Source organism: Sorex araneus, chromosome 1, assembly GCF_027595985.1.
Source record: "Sorex araneus isolate mSorAra2 chromosome 1, mSorAra2.pri, whole genome shotgun sequence".
Taxonomy (NCBI): Eukaryota; Metazoa; Chordata; class Mammalia; order Eulipotyphla; family Soricidae; genus Sorex; species Sorex araneus.
Window position 1 is genome coordinate 401,506,192 of NC_073302.1, and position 20,876 is coordinate 401,527,067.

The 20,876-nt window shown below is 39.9% G+C and overlaps 1 protein-coding gene across 11 annotated transcripts in view; it reads left to right on the forward strand.

Moving 5' to 3' along the window:
- MAGI2 (membrane associated guanylate kinase, WW and PDZ domain containing 2) overlaps positions 1 to 20,876 on the forward strand; it is a 1,445,467-nt gene that overhangs the window by 1,299,661 nt on the left and 124,930 nt on the right. The gene's annotated exons all lie outside the window — the stretch shown is intronic.

Here is a 20,876-nt window from a genome sequence, read left to right on the forward strand (position 1 = left end):
TCAAAACACAACCAGAACTAAATGGAGAGAATTGCCCTGTCTAGCTTTAGCTTTGACAAATTCAAGAATGAAAACTATAGAAGCGTTAAACCTCAGTGAATATGTGCAGAAGCTAAATTACATACATCTGAAAGTACAATTTCATTTCTCTTTTTCTTCATGATCAACTGGAGAAATAAATCTAATCCTTAAGCATAGAGTAAGAGCAGGATGCTGTCAGTGCAATAGATTCACCAAGATTAAAAGGACACAAGACTAAAAGTTTTCATGAATTATATAAACAGCCTGCCAATAATTTACATCTGGAGAGAATGTTCACTGAGAACATTTGTAGCTATCCCAGTCATTCAAATTGTTTATTGGGGCAGGATACCTAAAGGAATGGCATAAAAATAAAAAATGTATTCTACAAGGAAAGTGGTAAGCCTTGTAGTTCAGGTCTCAGCTGTACTTGAAACATGACAGCCTTGTGGCTAAATGTATAGAGTAGTGTTTCTATTGCAAATGAAATCCGTGACAGATTAGATTTAGGAAACAAGTGGCTCAAATGCTTGCAATTAACATGTGAGTCTTTCTTCCTACCAAAGGATATTAGCCTGATCCCAAAAGAATAATTTTAATCCTTTTCAATATGAAATTAACACTTACCTCCCTGGAGAGTAGAGATAGACTCTAAAGTTCACAGTGCCGCCTACCTTCTGCTTTCGTGGAATTTATTCTTTAACAAGTGAAGGAGTTTGAAAGGCAAGATGGCCCCAAGCTGTGTGGGCCATCCAACTCAAAGTCAGTGGCAGGTAGCATAATTTACAGCAGATACCCAAAAGTTCCCGGGACCTGAGCTGATTTTTATATTTCCCTTCTTCAATCACTCTGAATGTAAATTGTGCAGAGAAAGGCAGGTGCTTCACATATAAAAAGGCATCCTCATGTCATATGTCCATAATCAGAACATCCAGGGTCTCCGGGAGATGGGATGCAAGGGGTGCTAGCAGGCAATCAAGTCACTGTCATTCCCAGGGCTTGTGTTATTTTTCTGTGTCTGAGTAGAACCCTGAGGTCTTGACCTCATCTGCATTTTTTTTCTCAAGGCTGAGGAAGCCTCTTTGCCAATGGAGCACTGATCATGCCATGGGCCAGCCATCATCACAGTGGGCAAGGGAGCTGCCTGCATCAGGTCCAGGTGTGGCCATCCTACTGTCTGAATTTGGAAGGCAGTTCCCTCATTCACTAGCTGTGTACTTCAAGAAGTTGTATGACCATTTTGGGGCTCTGTTTTCTTGTTTAACAGAGAAATTGCTTCAATGACTTAATGTCATAGGGTTACTGTGAAGATTGGATGGCATGGCATGTGGAAGCTCCCAGAAGCAACATTGGCCTAAAATTGGCAATAAATCCATCCTGGCACTCACATCCTCCTCCACCACCATTCCAGAAATGGTCTCCCCATCTGTCAGCTCTTTGTCCTGTATGACTCCAGCCCACCGGTCATTTGTTGGATTTCCCACTCTCCCTAAGCAGCTACATCTGGGTTTCAAATGAGTGTCTCTCAGGGGCTCTTCTTCTTTCACATAATAGCAGGGGGCAGTGGGCTCCCATCCCTGACCCACCTTCTGGCCACCTGGAGCCACCAGGGAGTGCCACCACATCAGTGACTGTGCCTTTGCTTGAGGCTTCAGGTTGAAAGTCTTGCCAGAATTCATCTCTCAGTAAACTCGAGGGAAACAAAGCTCAAGCTAAAAGCAGTGCCTTCTAGAACCTCTGAAATAGGATTGCTAATGAATATATGTGAGAAGAGGGGGGAATCCAAATGAAAACTTCACCATGGCAGTATACAAGAATAGTTTTCATAGTTTCTTTTTGGAGGGTGGAGGAGGAGACCATACCTGGTGGTGCTGGGGAATGGGGGAATTTGAGAGTGGCTCATCCGGGCTTGGTGCTAGGAGCAGTGCTCAGGAGAGAGTTCAGTGTTGGAAATTGAACCCAGGCTTCCTATACCCAAAGGATGTGCTCCCGCCTATTGAGCTATCTCTCTGGCCTACCTTCTATAGTTTCCTCTGCCCAGGCAACAACTTTGCTTGCAATGCCAGATGGTTTATTTGAAGAACTTAGAAACCACCCAGTGGTGTTCTGAGGCTAGTTCTGACTCTGCAGGGATCACTCCTGGTGGTGCTCAGGGGACCATATGGCAGCTGGGGATCAAATAGGGTAGACCATATGCAAGGCAAGAGTATTTATGTCTGTGTCATCTCTGCAGCCCCCCCCCCATGGATGCCAGATGTTTAACCAATTGAGAACTTGGGAAGTGGAGTTCCTGGATTGCATACTGCTTGACTTTCTTAAAGTGTTACATAGGCTTTTAAAAATGCTACGTCCCAAAAATATAAGGAAGAAATTATCTTCAAGTTGATTCATATAATTAAGCAATACACAGCTTCCTCCTAAAGCCAGTGGCCAGCCACTTAGGAGTTGCTTAGGAGTCTGTAAGCAGATAACTCTGAGAAAGCATTTATGTGAGGTGCAAAGTTTTCCCAAGCTTGTTTGTTCCACTATCTAATATGTCAAGTGCTTTTCTTTATACCTTAAAATAGGCACAAGGGAAAACAGTGATTTTCAGAGTTAAGAAACACACATGAATTTTAACACACAATTGTACTTTGAAATCTTAAAAAGATTCAAGGATCTACATGAAAACATGTTTTACATATATCATATTATTTATAACATAACATACTAATTGTTCCTCTCCAGAATTGGATATTTTGGTATTTGGGGAAAGTTCAGGGCATCTTCTAACAGTAATTAATTCTGTTGTTTATTTTGTGGAATTCTGTATACCCCGTATAAAGAAAACACAAGAGGCCAGCTGACTTCAACTAAATCAGATATTTGCACCAGAACAATGTCCCCAAAGGCTGTGTGCAGTGGACAGGGGTGATACCTTTGTGTCTTACACATTCAAAACCAAATCCCTATGTCCAAGTTTTATCTCAGAGCTGAAACTAGTAGTTTTATAACTACTTCTCTCTTCTGCCTCAAATCTTTTCCTCCCCTGCCCCAGAGAATCCCTAGAATAATTGCTTATTTGGCATAAGCAATTAAATGAAAGTGCTCCTTTTCTCTTTCATAAAGGGCAGGAAATCTATGATGGCATTGATTGGGTAGATGCACATGGGCCACTTGGACATCTGTGATGGAAGCAGGCAACCTAGTTCAGGAATCTGTCACCTTAGATGCAGAATGGTAACAAGCTGGAAAGCAGGATGAGTTCAGTACAACAGCCAATAGAAATTTCAACAGTCAACCACAGGACAACAGTCTTTTCGGCCCTTCCTTCTTTCCAAGGGCCCAAATGGCATGACTGTTTTCTCTGTATTTATTGCAAGCTCATCTGCAGGCTCTCAACTATCTTTCAGATTCCCATCAGGCTGAAAGCTATGGTTCCCATGTGTGTATTTTCTGTGGCACAAGTTGGACTGTGAACTTAGTCATTTGTTGGCTTTCCCTAAGGCCCACTGCAAGCCAGTGCTCTCAGAAGGAATTATTTATCTTGGGTAAAATACCCTGATGACTTTCTCAAAGTTCCTGACAATGTCTATAGGCTATGAGTTTAAAAATTATTCTGAGGGCTAGGGAGATGACTCAAAGTCCAGAGTTTATGTTTTGCATGCAAGAGTCCCAGTACAGAATGGTCCCCCAAGTATCCTGCTGGGAGTCACGTCCAAGCAATAGCCTGGTGTGGCCCAAAAATAAACAAAACACGATTCCAGAGACTGAAGATATTTACGAGCAGATCTTCTATGGCTTTTAAATGCGGAGTACCCTTAAAAGTAAAATATGGGACTAGGGCAATGCAGCTCAAAAGACTAGAGAGCATGCATTGTTTGCAGATGCCACAAATTCTATCCCCTGCACTGCATGGCCATGGAGCATCTCCAGGTGTGGTCTTTTTTAAAGTAGTGCTGAAACTGACTACACTGCATCACCAGGCCTAAGCTCTGAGAAGCCTGTGCCCTGTGGAAGTGGCCCTGCACCGCTGAGCTCTGCTGGAGTCTCCTCCAGAAGTGAAACAAGGCTGGAGAGATAGTGCAATGAGTAAAGAACTTGTCCTGTGTGTGACGAACCCCATTTAAGTCCCTGGCATCACATATGATTCCCTGAGCCCCTTCAGGAGTGACCCCTGAGTGTAGAGCCAGGAATTAACCTTCAGAACCTCTGGGCTTGGATAACCAAAAATATCACTTGTATGACTTGTCATCCCGTTGATCTTCGATTTGCTTGAGCGGGTGCCAGGAACGTCTCCATTTGTTCCTGTCGTGTGCTAGTGTAGTCCAATGATATCTGCTCACTCCAGGAACAGGAAACGCCTCAAATCATTCATTCAGGGTTTTGACGAAGAAGTCTGACCATCTCGTAGGTGGGCGGCCACGAGATCTTTTGACATCCTGTGGAATCCAGTCGGTAATAGCTCTAGTCCAGTGGTCATCTCTGAATTGCATTACGTGTCCGGCCCATCTGATTTTTGATGCCTTGGCAAACGAGACAGCATCCCTGATTCTTGACCGTCAATGGAGGTCAGAACTCTGGATTCCTTTTGGTTCCTTTGAGTAACCAAAAATAAAGTGAAATAAAACTGAGTTAGCAACGAAGCAAGTTAGGATTTTAACCCATCAAAGCCATACTACTATGGAACAGACTGTGTGTACTCTTCTTAGTTAGTTGTGGAGCTGATAAGATTACTCCAACAGTAAAACATTCTCATAATCAACTCTCAAAAAAATCTAACCTTGGAACCAGGGTGATGATTCAGAGAGCTGGAGCACAAGCTCCATGATTAGATCCTGGCACCACATGGTCACCCAAGTACCACCAAGTGTGGTTCAAAATCAAAAATATGAAATAAACTGAATCTAATCTTCTAACAAGTCTGACCCCTGACTCTTCTTGTTCACGTCTATTCTCTCATTTTTAACGAGAGAATAGTAGAGTAGATAGTAATAGTAGAAATACTTGTCTGGATACCTCTCAATGGTTTATTGCTCCACAGTTTCCCTTCTATTTTTGTGACTATTGCTACTAGAACAGCATTTTGTTTCTCCTGTTCTTATGTTTTGCTTGCCCTGAATAATTGTCAGTTCCTGAAGGGCAAGATATAATGACATGTGTTTAAATCCATCACCATTCTGGGCAGCTCTCATTGTAATGATTTGTCACATGATTTATGTGGGTGGGTTTAGATTGGATTCTCCTAGAGTCATCAAAATAAAGTGTGAACATGTCCTATTCTAACTTGCCCTGAACCTAAACCTAGCTGTTCCATCCCTCAATGGCAGCAAGACAAATCTCCAAGGAGGGAGGAAGCAGCAGCCGATCATTTAGGAGGAGGAATTGTGTGCAAACTGGTCCTTGCCTAGCGTGAGAAATTGCACTATAATCAAGTGGAGCTGGAGCAATGTCCCAGAATACAGATGCCCTATCAGTGAGTCCTCAGCCTAAAGAAATGAATCTGTAGCCAGCTCAGGAGAAAAGGAGAGCAGCCTCAAAAAAAAAAAAAATCAGGTGCATGCAGCTGTCTCTGTGCCTCTGGCCGACCCCTCTCCTCCTAGAGATCTAGTTTGCAAAACTTCTGTTCCAGTAGGGCCATGTTGCGGCATTGATTTAGCTCATCCAGGCTCTGACTATTCTGAATATCCTCATGCATCATTGTGAGCGCCATCTCAGTGATGAATATATCCATCTAAAGCAGGAGGCTTTGGATGGTATCCCAAGCTCCTTAGGGGGGGAAAAAAGCATTACTTCAAATTATTCTGTTCTCCTAAGAACCACCCTTTTCAGTTCCAAGTGAACCATTTCTGAATCGCTTCACTTCTCTATAGGATCACCCCCAGCTAAAACCAGCACAATTAGGACCATGGATTAAATTCCTTTTTTCCTATCCTAAACATGTGTTATTTCCTGATTAAAACTTGGCAGCCTGAGTCCTACCATTAAGCAAATGAGCAAACAAAAACTGAGCCCTCTGCTATCTGAGCATGAAAGCATCTATGAATTAAGATAGAAAGACAAATGTAAACATTTCCCTCTCTTTGCGCTAGCCAATTGATCAATCATTACATTGGAAGAGTAAGTCAGAGAAAAGTGCTACATGCTTATTTGTTCTCATGAAGATGAGTGATGAAACCCATCAAAAAAATCTGTGAATGTTCACAGTGTCTTTTTTTTTTTTTTGGCCCCGGATCGGAGAGAATCCTAGAGTACTCTTCTCTATGTTTGAGCGAAGCTCATAAATCATAAGTTTTCCCCACTGGGAAATCATTTTTCAGAAGGTTTTTACAATTGTGTTCAAAGTCTCTCCAGGCACAGCACAGGGGGAAACAGGGACAGCTTATATTCAGCTAGCGGTTTGTCTTACAAGCTGGGTGATCAGTAGTCACTGCCCCTAGCTGACGTCCTGCAGCTCCACGTTATCCACCAGGGAGTGTGAGAAAGAGCAACTGCCAAGATCTGGATGACAGGGTTTCCCCTCACCACCGTAATACCACTTTCATGGGGTTCAGAAGATTTCACAGCCTGCAGGCCACTCTGCAAAAGACATTTTGAAATAATCTAGATAGGGCTTGTCAGAGTAAATTCTACTCATTTAAATGTTGTGGAATAAGTTTTGTGGAATTTTACTGAGACTAACATTAATAAGTTCTGATAACCCACGGCCAAATTTTGTGGAGTTTTGTTTCTCTTCCCCAATAATCAACCACATTTCTTTTTAAAGAGGAAGCAGGTTCCACGTACACACCAGTTTTTAAAAACATGGTGTTAAGAGAACTATTATTATTTTCACTATTTTTGTTATGTTAAAAATATTACAAATAGATATCTGAGCAAATATTGATAACACCCTATTTGAACCCCAACTTTCACCAAAATACTAGCAGGAATCACCTTACCTACACTGCTTCCTGCAGCACCAAATCCTAGTACATGCTTTATTAAAGGAAAGTGTAAGCACACTTATCAAAGTAGGCATTAAGTTTATTTCAATTATTATCAAAAGTTTCAGAAATAGTTCAAAGGGCTGAGTGCATCATCCCCCCATGCACCACTAGTAAAGACCCCTAAGCACAGTGTTAGGAGTAATACCCAAGTATTGCCAAATATAACACCACACCAAACAAACAAAATATATATCACTATATTACTGTCATTCCATTGTTCATCAATTTACTCATGCCGGTGCCAGTAACATCTCCATTCATAAATATATAAATTGTATAAATATATATAGAGAGATGAGTTATAGCTACACACACAGCTTCTTTTATTAATTTCATTGACCAATTCCTTTGGAATTTGACTTTGTTTCTAATCAAATATGGTTAGAATCATTCCTAGAAGCTTACCATTCCTAAAAAATTACCTTTCTGGATGACAGATCTTAGGCATTCTTAACATATATGCACTGCCAAAAAAAAACCCCTAAATCTTGGGGCCTGCTACTGAAATTTTCATTTTCCAGTCTAATTTCTTCCCAAACTTTATTTTGCTAAACTGGGTCAGGGATTGTCCATTGACATGCCCACCTGATTAATCTATCTATCTCTACATTGATGAGCCACAAACCTTCCTTGCTTTGGAGGCTATTGACCATAAAGATGGTACTGATGGATTCCTCCTGAGAGGGGAGTCCTCCAGTAATAAAGGGAGAGTACATAATTTCAAGTATTTGTCCTCTTGTTTTCTGGCTTAGAACAATTGAAGAAGTAGCATACAGTAGAAGATTATTCAGACGTAGGAAAATTCATCCAAATATTTTTTAGATTTGCTAAATGAATAACAAAATGAACACTAGTGTACATCCCTAGCTGGGAGGTAGTGCTAGCATATGTCCAACCTGAGTTCAATTCCCAAAGCCATACAGTACCCCAAACATTGCCAGGTACATCCCTGAGGACCTTCGATACCATTGGGTGGCCTGGGAATCCCCAGCACCACAGGGCCCAAGAAGCACCGCACCCTTGGGCCTTTTCATTGAGTTATCTGCTTGGCTGGCCAGAAATCGGTCACTGATAAAGCCCTGCAGCTCCATGAGCACCATTCAAGAGGACAAAACAAAACAAAAGGTAACATACATTTCTGAAGATACTTGACAAAATTGAAATAATATAAAGTCTAGTTGCCATGATCTTAGTCCATTCAAGCTTCAATAATAGAACAATAAATTGGTGACAACAAACTATGTTTCTCACAGTTAGAATTCTAAAATCAGGGCAATATTAGTAGACTCAGGGGCTACTCAAGAATAGCCTCCTGGTGGGTAAGGTTGTCCTCTCACTGTACCCTAACTTGAGAGAACAGACTATTTCCCTCCATGGTCCTACTTCCAAATACCCTCAGGTGGGGTATTAGGTTTTAATATGAATGTGTAAGGAGGAGACACATATTCAGCCTGTATCACCAAATTAGCCAGTAAGATTGATATTCCCAGGACTGAAGAGATAGTACAGTGCTTGTTTTGCATGCGGCAACTGACCTGAGTTCAATCCCCCGCAACACATGCAGTCCCCCCAAGCACCACCAGGAGTTATTCCTGAGCAGTCAGGAGTAATCCCTGAGCATCACATGGTGTGGACCAAAAACAACAAACAAAAAAAGATTGACATTCCCTGGTACTAGGTTGCTAAAAAAAAAAAGAGAGAGAGATAACAAAGATATCCATCACCTCTAATCAATGCATGAGATCACAAGCTTTAAAACTCTAAATACCGAAGTTCATTTCCTAGTGAACTAATACTCAGTGACATCTCTGATTCCTAAGGGATGAAGACCAGCTGTTGCCCACACATGCTTTCTAGATATGATATGAAACTTCATTCACTACACAAGACTTTCCTTCTGCCATTGCTAATGCCTTGTAAGTGAGGCTCTCGCTTAGCATTGTGCAGAAGAACTTTTTACAACAAGGACTCTATTCACCTACACTGCATTGTGCTGTCGCCCATAGTCTTCTGTGTCAGCTGAGTACTTGCAGTAAAGCCAGCAGGGCTGAAGAGTTCCATGTTTAATTGTCCTTCATTTCCATTATTTTAAGTGGTCACACAACACGAGTGTCTATCACGTTGGACTACAAGCTCAGCAGCAGTGCTGTGGACTTTCGTGCCTACCCAGCCTCCAATTTCTCCCCATCTTTCTGTCTCTCAGTCCACCCTTCACATTGCCACCAGGTTATTCTTTCTAAGTTAGCAAGCCCAGCACTCATTTGCGGAATATAAAATAACATCACATGAGGCTGATACCCAAGGACAGTAGATACAAGGGCCAGGAGGATTGCCCCATAGCTGGAAAACTGCTTCATAAGCAGAGGGGAGAAGGCAGATGGAATAGAGAAGGGAATCACTAAGAAAATGATGGCTGGAGGAACCAATTGGGATGGGAGATGTATGCCGAAAGTAGATAATGGACCAAACATGATGACCTCTCAGTGTCTGTGTTGCAAGCCATAAAGCCCCAAAGTAGAGAGAGAGTATGGGAAATATTTTCTGCCATGGAGGCAGGGGGAGGGTGTGAAAGGGGGTATACCCGGGATACCGATGGTGGGGAATGTGCACTGGTGGAGGAATGGGTGTTTGATCATGGTGAGACCGTAACCCAAACATGAAAGCTTGTAACTATCTCACGGTGATTCAATCATTATCATCATCATCCCGTTGATCGTCAAATTTCTCGAGCGGTCTCAGTAACATCTCCATTCATCCTAGCCCTGAGATTTTAGGAGCCTCTCTTTACTTGTTCTTCCCGATGATGCCGCATTGGAGGTTCTTTCAGGGTCAGGGAATTGAGACCCAGCATTGTTACTGGTTTTGGCATATAAGTACACCATGGGGAGTTTGCGAGGCTCTCCCATGTGGGCAGGAAGCTCTCGGTAGCTAGCCAGAATCTCCCAGAGGGAGAACTAGGCTATAAGATGTCATGTGGCCACAGAGTGGCCACATGCTTCTGGGAGTTTGGTTTTAAGTCTCTGGATGTAGGTCATTGGTGGGATTGCATGGCGCCAGGGGCAGTCCCTGGGTGTGACCGCCTAGCTACTGAAAATGGGAAGACTGGGCAGAAGAGGTCCACTCCCAATCCAAGCAGGCTTGGAGGTCTCAGTCCCGGGTCCTGCATACCTGGGTTCCTGTGCCAGTACCTTCATGTGTGGGTCTCGTCTGAACGTGTGGAGAGGGGCCTTGAGCATGGCTCTGGAGCCTAGCCACAGCCATGCTCAAGGTGTTTCAATAATTTTTTTTAAATAAAAAAAATAAATCAGCAAGTCCAATGATATCAGCTATGTCTTTTAGTCTGGGAGAGGTGTCTCGTTTCACTGTTCCGAGCCCCCTGGCACAATCAATAAGGCCTCTTATAGTCAGGCCATTCCTCTCTTTATCCCACTGTTGTCTGTGTTCTCCATAATTCTATACCTACATTTCAGACTTCATTTATCTATAGACCCAATGCCTTTGTAAATCCCATAATTTATTATTTGACTGCTTTTCCCACCTGGGCAAAGTTCTATTCATTTTTAAATACTCAGATTCTGCAGCACTTTCTCCTGAGCCTGTTCTGGTCCTTCTAGGAATGTTCCTTCTTTCTCCTACTTACTGGATGTCTGTGCCAATTCCCTTTCATCTCTTTAGCTACTGCTCTTTTAGCTCTCCTTGCACTCCTCCATCTCAGGTTTTAAATTTTTTCTGCATTAAAGTCTAATTTATATAGAGTAAAATTTACCCTTCTTAATCTATAGCCTGTGGGTTTGGTTTAAGAGGTCTGGTCCACAGTGAAGCCAACCCCATTTACCACCCCACCAATCCAAACAGCCCCAACTTTTGTTTTCTAGTTTTGCCTTTTCCTTTATACATAAAATTGAGTGGTAGGTCACCTTTTGTATCTGGTTTATTCCACTCTGCAAAATGCCTGCATCATCCATATTGCTTCATATCTCTGTATTATATTTGGTTCCTTTTTATTGCTAAACAGTATTTTATTGTATGATGCTTTACAGTTGGTTCATCTCTTCCCTAATTCAGAGATATTCAGGTTATTTCCTGGGTTTCATAAATGTAAAGGTTCTGTAAGATATTGTATATAGATTTTTGTCTGAAATTAGTGATTTCCGGTTTATATAGAACTTACTTCCAAAGTGGCTGCAAAAGCCCTATATGCCCTGTAGCACTGCTGTCCCATTGTTCATCGATTTGCTCGAGCAGGCACCAGTAACGTCTCTGTTGTGAGACTTCTTGTTACTATTTTTGACATATTGAATATGCCATGCGTAACTTCCCATGCTCTGGCGTGCTGGTGGGATACTCCCAGTAGCTTGCCGGGCTCTCTGAGAGGGACTGAGGAATCGAACCCGGGTCAACCACATGCAAGGCCAATGCCCTATCCTCTGTGCTGTCACTCCAGCTCATAATAAAGGCCTTAGATCCAGATCTCAACATTTGTCATTTTTAGGTTTTATTGTTGCTAGTTAGTCTAATAAGTGTGTGGTGGTTTCTCATTTGGGTTTAATTTTCATTCTTTCTTTAAAAACTAGTAATTTTAAGAGCTTTTTATATGTTTGTTAGTCAATTTTATAACTTTTTTGTAAAGTGCTTTTGCACTTTTGGATTCTACCCTTAGAGCATAATTAGCATTTCACTATAAACACAAAACATATTATAGTTTTCAGCACTTCTTTTTTATCTTTGGTGCAGTGGATATTTGGGGGCTAAACCCAACTGTGTTCAAGGCCTGTTCCTGGCTGTGTTCAGGAGTGACTCCTGGTGATATGTGATACCATATGTGGTGCCAGGAATTCTAAGCGGGGTTGATGAGATACGAGGCAAGAACCTTAACCACTGTAATTTATCCCTAGCCCAGACTCTCTTTCTTTTCATTTTTCACTTTCTAATGTTTATATGATAAAAAAATCATATTATGATGGTGTTCGCAGGTGAAATTACTGCAGAAACCTATGTTCACTTGGTTAAAGTAAAAACACTTCTATTTGCTAAGCTTTAAAATTCAAATATGAGAAATGACACATGTAAGCAGAAATCCAAAATAAAATTAAAATTTGTAGTATTGAAATAAGAAAAGAAGACTTATATGCAGTGATGCTTGCACTTTTCAAGTAAGGAAGGCAAAATGGGATCTATTTTATTTTATTTGACTATTCAGAGGTCACTGTGAAAGTTGTTTTCAAAGTGAATATTTGATCAACATGTTCTAGTTCCTGAACATGTTGATCAAATATGTTCAGGAGCCTTTTCATATTTAGTTTTCTCTAGTCATGCAAAATTGCATTATTTCAAGTTAAAACATGATATACCCTGTTAGAGGGACTTTGGCTTCAGTGAGAAACTGAAGAGCCAATAAATATTCATGTAATCTTCTGGATAACATATTGAAAAGGACAGCTGGCTCAGGAGGGATCATTTGCCTGGGTTAGTATCTGTTTCCATTTACATTAAGAAAATATTGCAAGAAGTTATTATCTACTGGAGGGCTTAGGGGAATACAATGGAAAGCTGATATTGCACCTGATTGCTTTTGACATTTACCCATTGTAACAGGGAAACTGTGTGAAGATAGCCAAGTGACTTTTAACAAAACACAATTTCAGAAGCTATAAAAGGAAAAGGGAGATGGCAGAGATAGAATATACCGCATCTGTAAAAATGAGAAACATGACTTGTCAGAAACACCTGCTTGTAACTATCAACCATTTCTACTGGGCCTGCTGAGAAATTACTGCAAGCCAAGTACATCGATGGGTGTGAAGATTCAAAAGACAGCTGAAAGATATAGAGGAAGAAAAATGGAGTTATTGACCATTTTTAACCCAATACCCAGGGTTGACTCCGTGTAATTTAATCAGTTGTCTTTTATATTGTTATCTTCCAGGGCTATAGGCGACAACAGGACTTTCAAAGTTTGGGTACATAAACTATTGAGTACAAAAACTACTTCAAAGTAGATTCTGAATCTCTAGCTAATACATCAAAACTTTTTTAAAAATTGGCAACAGTTTATTTAAATTTACAGAAGGTATTTCTAGATATTGGTGGTAAAAATGTTGACATGCTTAATGTCTCCTCTTTATCAGACACCAATTAAATGGTAGTAGGTGAATAATAAAGAATGGAAATAGCTGGAAACGATACTTCAGGACCAAAAATGTGGCTGTTTTGCAGGACAGAGGAGCTCTAAGATAAATGAAATGCACAATTCTATTCATTTCTTAAGAAACTAGCATCGAGTAGCAAGAGAGATACAGTGGGTAGTGAGCTTGTCCTGCACACTGTCGACCCAAGTTTGATCCCAGCATTTCATATGGTCGCCTGAGCACTACCAGGAGCAATTCCTGAATGCAGTAGTAGGAGTAACCCCTAAGTATCACTGGGTGTGGCCCAAGAAGGAAAAAGAAAAAACAGAAAGAAGGAAGGAAGGTAGGAAGGAAGGAAGGAAAGAGGCATTAAAACTTAAAAAGTTCAAGACAAAATAAAACACAGTCACTGTGACCACCAAATGTGAAATTTTTGTTTTTAAAATAGAAAAGCAAGCAAAGTAAACTTAAGGAAATGAAAGAAAGATTGGATAAATAAAAACAATTGAGTATGCAAAAGAAATTTTGAAACTTTTCTCATTTCTGTGTATCAGTAGTTACAAGGAGATATTACAGTCATAAATTAAAGTTTGTAAAAGAATAGAACTATTCCAGAGAGATAATATATTGAGTAAGTGCTTGACTTGCACACAGTCAAACTGGGTTAGATCCACAGCTCTGCATATGGTCTCAGAGCTTTGCCAGGAATGATCCCTGAGCTCAGATTCAGGAGTAAGCCCTGAATAATGCTGAGTGTGATGCCACTCACCCACAAAAAGCATATGTACAAAACTTATTAAAAATAAAAAAGTTATGATTGAAATTAAAAATTGAACATAATGTCTAGAAGATAAGGTAAAGGAAATCTCACATGGTATATAATTACATCAAAAAAAAAAACTAAGAGAACTAGTTATACCATATTCTCATTTAAACTACAGACAAACACAAAATAGCTACATAATTTTCAGGGCCCGGTAAAAAATTTAAATGTGAAGGTGTCCTTGTTCAAATAGTATTTTTAAAAAGTCTAGCTGGAAAATGCAGATAATTAAACCAAAAAGGGTCCTTTTTTGAACTGTGGGGACCTATTCGTTCTCCTCTGTGGCTACAAACCCACCAAGTCTTTCAAACAAAACCAATTTCAATTCAGCCTCATGTTCCAAATATGAGAGCCCGATAGTCAAGTTATAGCTAATTATTATTCCTAATGTCATGACATTTCTTCCTATTACCAAATACACTTTCGATATTTAACTATGAGGGTTTGATTTTGCTTGGGGACTTTGAGGAGGACAGAACATTATAAAAACTTAGAGGGGTCAAAAGTACTGAAAAACAAGGGTTGGAGTGATGCTGGATTCCCAGAATCACATGGACCCCCAAGCACAGTCGTTAGTGGCCCCTGGCACCACAGGTCCCAAACATTGCATCTTCCACAATGCACAGCTGTCAAGCATTGCACAGAGTAAGTCTGATGGTCCTTAAACACTGATTTTAAGACATATACACATCAAAAAAAAATTTTTTTAATGAAAGCTTTTAGATAAGGTTTGGCTGAGCATTTATTTCTCTTCAGCCATACGGTTAATATGTTCGATATGCTGCTTTCATGTTCGTGTTGACGGACCACTCTTCTCTCGTTCTCCAGTCTGATCATCTGCAGATTACAAATGGCAGGGAAACAAAACTTCTGTACTGCTGAGAATGACTCAGAGGTGCTGGGGGTGGGGAGGAGTATGCTTTGGGAATATGCAGTCCTTAAAACACCAGCTGCTCCACTTTGGGCCTTGCAACTCAGTTGGCTATGAATTTCAGGGAAGACTTTTCATTTTGGAAAGCAAAATTTCACAGATTGCTGGCAGAAAACAAGTCATAGAGTCTGCTTTTTCTGAATTTAAAAAAATTTTTAAATATCAAACACGTGTTTTTCCCACACGATGACCAAGAAAAACTCTTTCGAAGGACACTGTGTCACACTTCAGGAAAGACACACAGTAGCTCAATGGTTTTGTCACAAATAAACACTATTCATTCAGGACTTCAAGGAAAGAGAGACGCAAAATAAGGCAGATTAATACTGAGATCCCTGAAGTCAGGAAGTTAGACCCAGATTCTTCATGAATTAAAGAGATAGAAACATTCGTGACATTGATTCTCCTGTTGTTCCTGTATGTTCAGGGTTAATTGAAAGGGGCTGGCAAGGCATAATATCTGGGATTTCCACAAGTAAACTATAACTGGGGGAGAGTAACAAGGGGGACCTATAGATAAAGCTTCTCTTCTTGCTTCTCTCTCCATGCATTTACGAGTCCTCTCTTCCCTTATGCATTTTGACTAAGGAACCTCTCCTTTAGGTTATCTCCTTCCCAAAATGGTCTTCCCTTTCCTTACCACTAGGTCCAAACCTGGGATCAATAATTCACCCTTATCTTTTGCCTTTATTACAGTTTACCTCTACCACAAATTGTCCGTTTGTGTTTAAAGTGTTTGTATGACTATCTCTAATCTCCCCTACTGGTTAGTTTTTTAGGGAAAATACCCATGCTATTTAACTGAAGTCTCCCCTACTGAGATAATGCTACATAGAAATTTGTTGCTGATGGAGAAATTAATTCATTCCCCAACCCATAATTCTAAAACCAAATAATAAATCATTTTCACAAACTATTTTAAGAAAATCAATAAAAACTGGAAAATTTTTTCAATTGTAAGAAAAATTGCTTCCATATAAAGCACAGGTTCTCAACCCAAATCAACTCCTTTTGGCTTCCTCTTGCTAGTGTTCTGTTGTTTAACAGTCACAAATTAATGGAATTGTAAGTTAATGGGAGTTTGTGCTATTGATCGCCTTTGAAGTATTTATTTTTGTCACACACATTTCAGAAACTTCTCGCTTCTAAGTTTGACATGATTGATGTAGAATCCACTTCCTTTGATACCATCCTCCATATACAAGTCCACTTTGTAAGATCTATTAACAAGGAGATAATTAAATGTAAACATAAGTCACAGACTTTCCCTTCTCTGAAATAAAGTACAAATAAAGCAAGGAAATATGGGAAGAAAGAAGGAAGACAGTCTGTTACTATCCCTCAGGATAGTTGAATCACATGAATCTTGAATCATGAAATCCCGTTGATCATCGAGTGGCTCGAGTGGTCTCAGGAACTTCTAGATTTGTCCTATCCCTAAGATTTTAGAAGTCTCTAAAGGCTTCAGGGTCAGGGGAATGAGATTCGGCTGGTTACTGACTTTGGCATGTGGATACACCATGGGAAGCTTGCGAGGCTGTCCCATGTGGGGAGGAAGCTCTCAGTAGCTTGTGAGTTTCTCCCACAAGGAAAAGTAGGTTATAAAATATCCTGAGGGGCAGGGAGTCTCTTGCCCACACGCCTGGCTGTCTATCCCCCAGGATAGTACAGCTATGAATTCAGGAGCAATAAATCCATAACCAAACATTTCAGGAAGAATCACCACCAAAACAAGCAAAGTCTTCTAGACAACCACTCAGTTTTCTTTATGGGAATGACCCAAGGTAGAACTCAATAGGAGCTGTTTGGTTGACCAGCTCCATGTAGACATATAAGGCTGAATAGAGAACCTAAAAGTTTACTCTTTCCTACAGGGTTGTGGCTAGATACCCTAAAAGTCCAGGTCCTTAGGACTAAGAGAACAAGTCCAAGCAATATCTCTGTACATTCCTACTATAAATGTGGCCTTTTCAACAGTGCTAGGAAAATCAACCCATCTACAAGAAAATATAAATACTACAGATCAAATCAAAGTTATGTTGTACCAAGAAAGAAAGAACAATAAATTATGGGTTTCTTTTTCCATAATTTACGCGATTTGCAATTAAAGAGAAATTTCTGGCTAGTGATACATTTTCTCCTTTCCAAATGTCAATATGTCCAAAGCTGCATGACATATTGCAACTTTTCCCCGAATATCTGTGTATCTTAAGCACACTGTGTCAAGAAGACTGATCCAAAGACTTGATTTATGTTGCTGCCTGACAAATGATGTCTGCAAGGCATGCCATCTAAATGGACTGCTCTCCCGCAGTTACCTTAGTCATCAATTCTCAGAGAACTAATGAATATCACTCACCCAATAATAGAAACCAGGGTCAGGGCCTCTTCCATGCCCTGTTATTCCATTAGCAATGCACAGAAAGCACTTAGGTCATAAGCTTTGTAGACCTTATGACTAAGCAAATGGAACTGCATCTTCTTTTCAGAGAGAATCTTCTCTGAGTACACCCCTTGTCAATCAATGGTAAGTTGCACAGCAACTTCTGGTGTACTTACATATGTAGGGAAAATGGTACAGAAAAAGTGAGCTTGTCTTCAGCTGCCAAAAATGTCAAGAACTGTTTATTTTAATAAATGCCAAGTAGAAAGCAATTGTAATAAACTACTTCAGATACTTCCACTTGATAGAGATACTTTTCTTCATTAAAAGTACAGAAAGCAAGTTGAAGGGGAAAAGGATAGCAGGTATCGTGTGTTCCATCTCTGGAAGAGATACATTTTTAAATTATGTTTATTCAATGATGGCCACTCAATGCCTCTACTGTAAACTACAACACCCAAAAGGAGAGAGAACAAAGGGGAATGCCCTGCCACAGAGACAGGGTGGGGTGGTGGGGGATGGGGTGGGGGTGGTGAGAGGGATACTGGGATCATTGGTGGAGGTGAATGGGCACTGGTGGAGGGATGGGTAAACGATCACTGTGTGAGTGAAATGCAAACACAAAAGTTCATAAGTTTGTACTGTACATCACAGTGACTCTCTAATAAAAAAATTTTAAGTTAATTAATTAAAAGATAATAAAAATTATGTATATTCATTCATATTTTTCGTAAGCCACTTGATCATTCTATAATATGACTCCCATAGCATTTTTGTTTTCGTTTTCATTCTTTTATCTTGTTTTATTCATTTGTTTTAAGTTTTATTTTGCCAACCCTAGTACAATGAAAAATGGCCTTCAAACTAAGAGTTAGCACCATAGGCAAATAATTCTCTTTATAATGAATCTTTTCTTGAACTCTCAAATAGTATGCTTTTCTAATTAAGTCTCTCTAGTCATTTCCTCATTCTTCATGGTTCAAATTGCTTTTAATTTGTCACATATGAAAAAAGAGTAGGGAGTAACCCTAAGGTTTGAAGCCACAGGCATAAATTTGAATCCTTATTTGAATACTTCTGCAGTTACTCGACAGTAAAATAAGGATGATAATTATATGCGACTTTTCAATGTTGCTGTAAGGAATTAAAATAAGTGCCAAGCCCGGTTCTTAGAAAGTACCAAATAATAACTTGTTGTTCTTTATTGTTGTTGACCACATAAAATTGTGTGTGTAATCTATCCTTTGAAAATGTGGGATTTTATGCCCAGCAAATTCTAAGTAATCCACAACAATGGAGGGGAGAGACGCATAAATTATTGAAGCAGCAAATCATCCAAATACCATTTGACTGTGATCTGAAGTGCATTTTTAAATTTATTTCCAAATGTGAGTGTTTCTAATCCCCAAAGAAATGACTTGATACAAAATAATGGCACTGTAATGTGGATTCCTAACTTTGCAAGATCTGAGAAGTTCTCCAATTTTCCTCTCTCCTCTCTTCGCTCACTTTTCTCCTCTCCTGACTCTGGCCTGTTGAAAGTCAGCTATTGCCAGGATTCCACTTAAATCAAAATTCCTGCCTTATTCTTGGATTGGGGTCACAGGTGGAGTGTTTTTGACTTTCGGCCTAGGCAGGTCGTTTACTCATAAAAGCATCATGCACTCACAAAACAAATACTCAAGAGGAAGAAGGAGATGGTCAAGTTGAGAGAGACAGTGTGGCTCGTGGGTTAGAACCAAGAACTATGGAATCTGACAAATGCTTCAAAATCCCTGGTTAGCCCCATGTGACCTTGGGCAAATTGCTGTTTTGTGCCTCAGTTTCTTCTACTTCAATTATTCATCTCCTGTGACCTTTTTAGGACTTTAGCTTATATTTTGTATGAATTTACAAGGAACAGAGTGTATCTGTGTATGTGTGTATGCTATGTGTGTGTACATGCATAATGAAAAGACTCATATGTTGGCATTCTCCTACAGAGACCTGAAGCATCTTTTCTGTGAAAACAGAGAAAAACTAACAAGATTCTTGACCTCATCTAGTGTCAAGATCATTCCTGAAACACATTTCTGTTTCTCAAATGGAGCTGTTTTCCTCATTTGATTCATAAGGGATGTAGCTCTGTATAAAGCAAAGTATTATTTCTGGTTAAGCAGCATTATGGGTCTCTCCCACACAGAAAGAATTCAAGTTGTAACAAGAACATACACCAATCAATAATGATATTAAAAATATTTAAAAGATTGTCATTTTTTAAAAAAAACTAAACATAATGGGGAAAATGGATTTTTTTGGGGGGAAGAGACTCCCAAGAAGTTTTAAGAGGACTTAGGGGACATTCCTGGCAATTCTTGGGCCCAGCAGTATTGAGGAACATCAGTTACACATGCAACAGTGTCTAGGGTCCAGGTGGTTCCGGAGAACCAAACTCTAATCCTGAGCTATCTCCCAAGTCCAAGGAAAATTAATATTTGTGAATCAGTTCTTATGTGCCAAGCACACTCTTTATATGTGATAACATATTTAATTCTCAGAATCACTCTGAGGTCAATGATATCATTATTTCAATTTTACTATGGAAAAACAGAAACCTAGAGTAGTCAGACAACTTTTCAAAGGTCACAGAGTAGATCATAATACACCTATCATGGCTAGAGAGACCATATCACTTATTGACTGTTACATTATTGCATTATTAAGAGGAGTAAAAAGTAGTAACAAAATTTTACTCAAATTATGCCTGCTCGATCACCAAACACTAGAAGTGTCCCTATCACTTTTAAAATATGCAAATGAATCAGCTGTTCTAACACTCCTGCTTAAGTAAAAAATAGTCAAAAAACTTTTTCTTGGTTTTTTTTTTTTTTTTTGCTTTTTGGGTCACACCTGGCGATACACAGGGGTTATTCCTGGCTCTGCATTCAGGAATTACTCCTGGCGGTGCTCAGGGGATCATATGGGATACTGGGAACTGAACCTGGGTTGGCCACGTGCAAGACAAATGCCCTACCTGCTGTGCTATCGCTCCAGTCCCTCAAAACACTTTTGAGATGAAATATTTTGTCCTGAACCTCTAAGTCAATAATGTGCTTTATGAGAGGTGTTCTTAATTCAAACCATTTATGCTTATGGTAAATAAAAATGTGTTTGAACTTCCAATGTAATCTGTTTTATTTTAGAAACACTAGCTCAGCCAATATTTTTATATGCTATCTCTAACCTTTGACAATAGAAATATGACAAAGACTGGTTCATTAACTCACTGATTGTCCTTCCTTGCTGTGGTTATTAGCTGATGTTCTGCCTTTCACCTAACATCTCTGCAAGATTGAGAGGTGAAGGAATAGGCATCCCCGGAGTATACTGAAAGATGCAGTATATGCCTTAGCCACTTGTCTCAGACTTAGTAGGTCCCTGGCTTCCTTAGAGAGAGCAACAAGTCACTGAGAGGTGATTTCCTGGTCAGGCTTCCCAGTTATTAAAAAGAAAAGAAAAAATATATCTTTAGGTTGTAAGTTCCTTGAGGGAGATTGCAGAGATATGGTGGCTATTGATGATCACTCTGGAAGCAATTATCCTAGTAAACAACTTTTTACATTGAATAGAAAGCAGCTGCTCA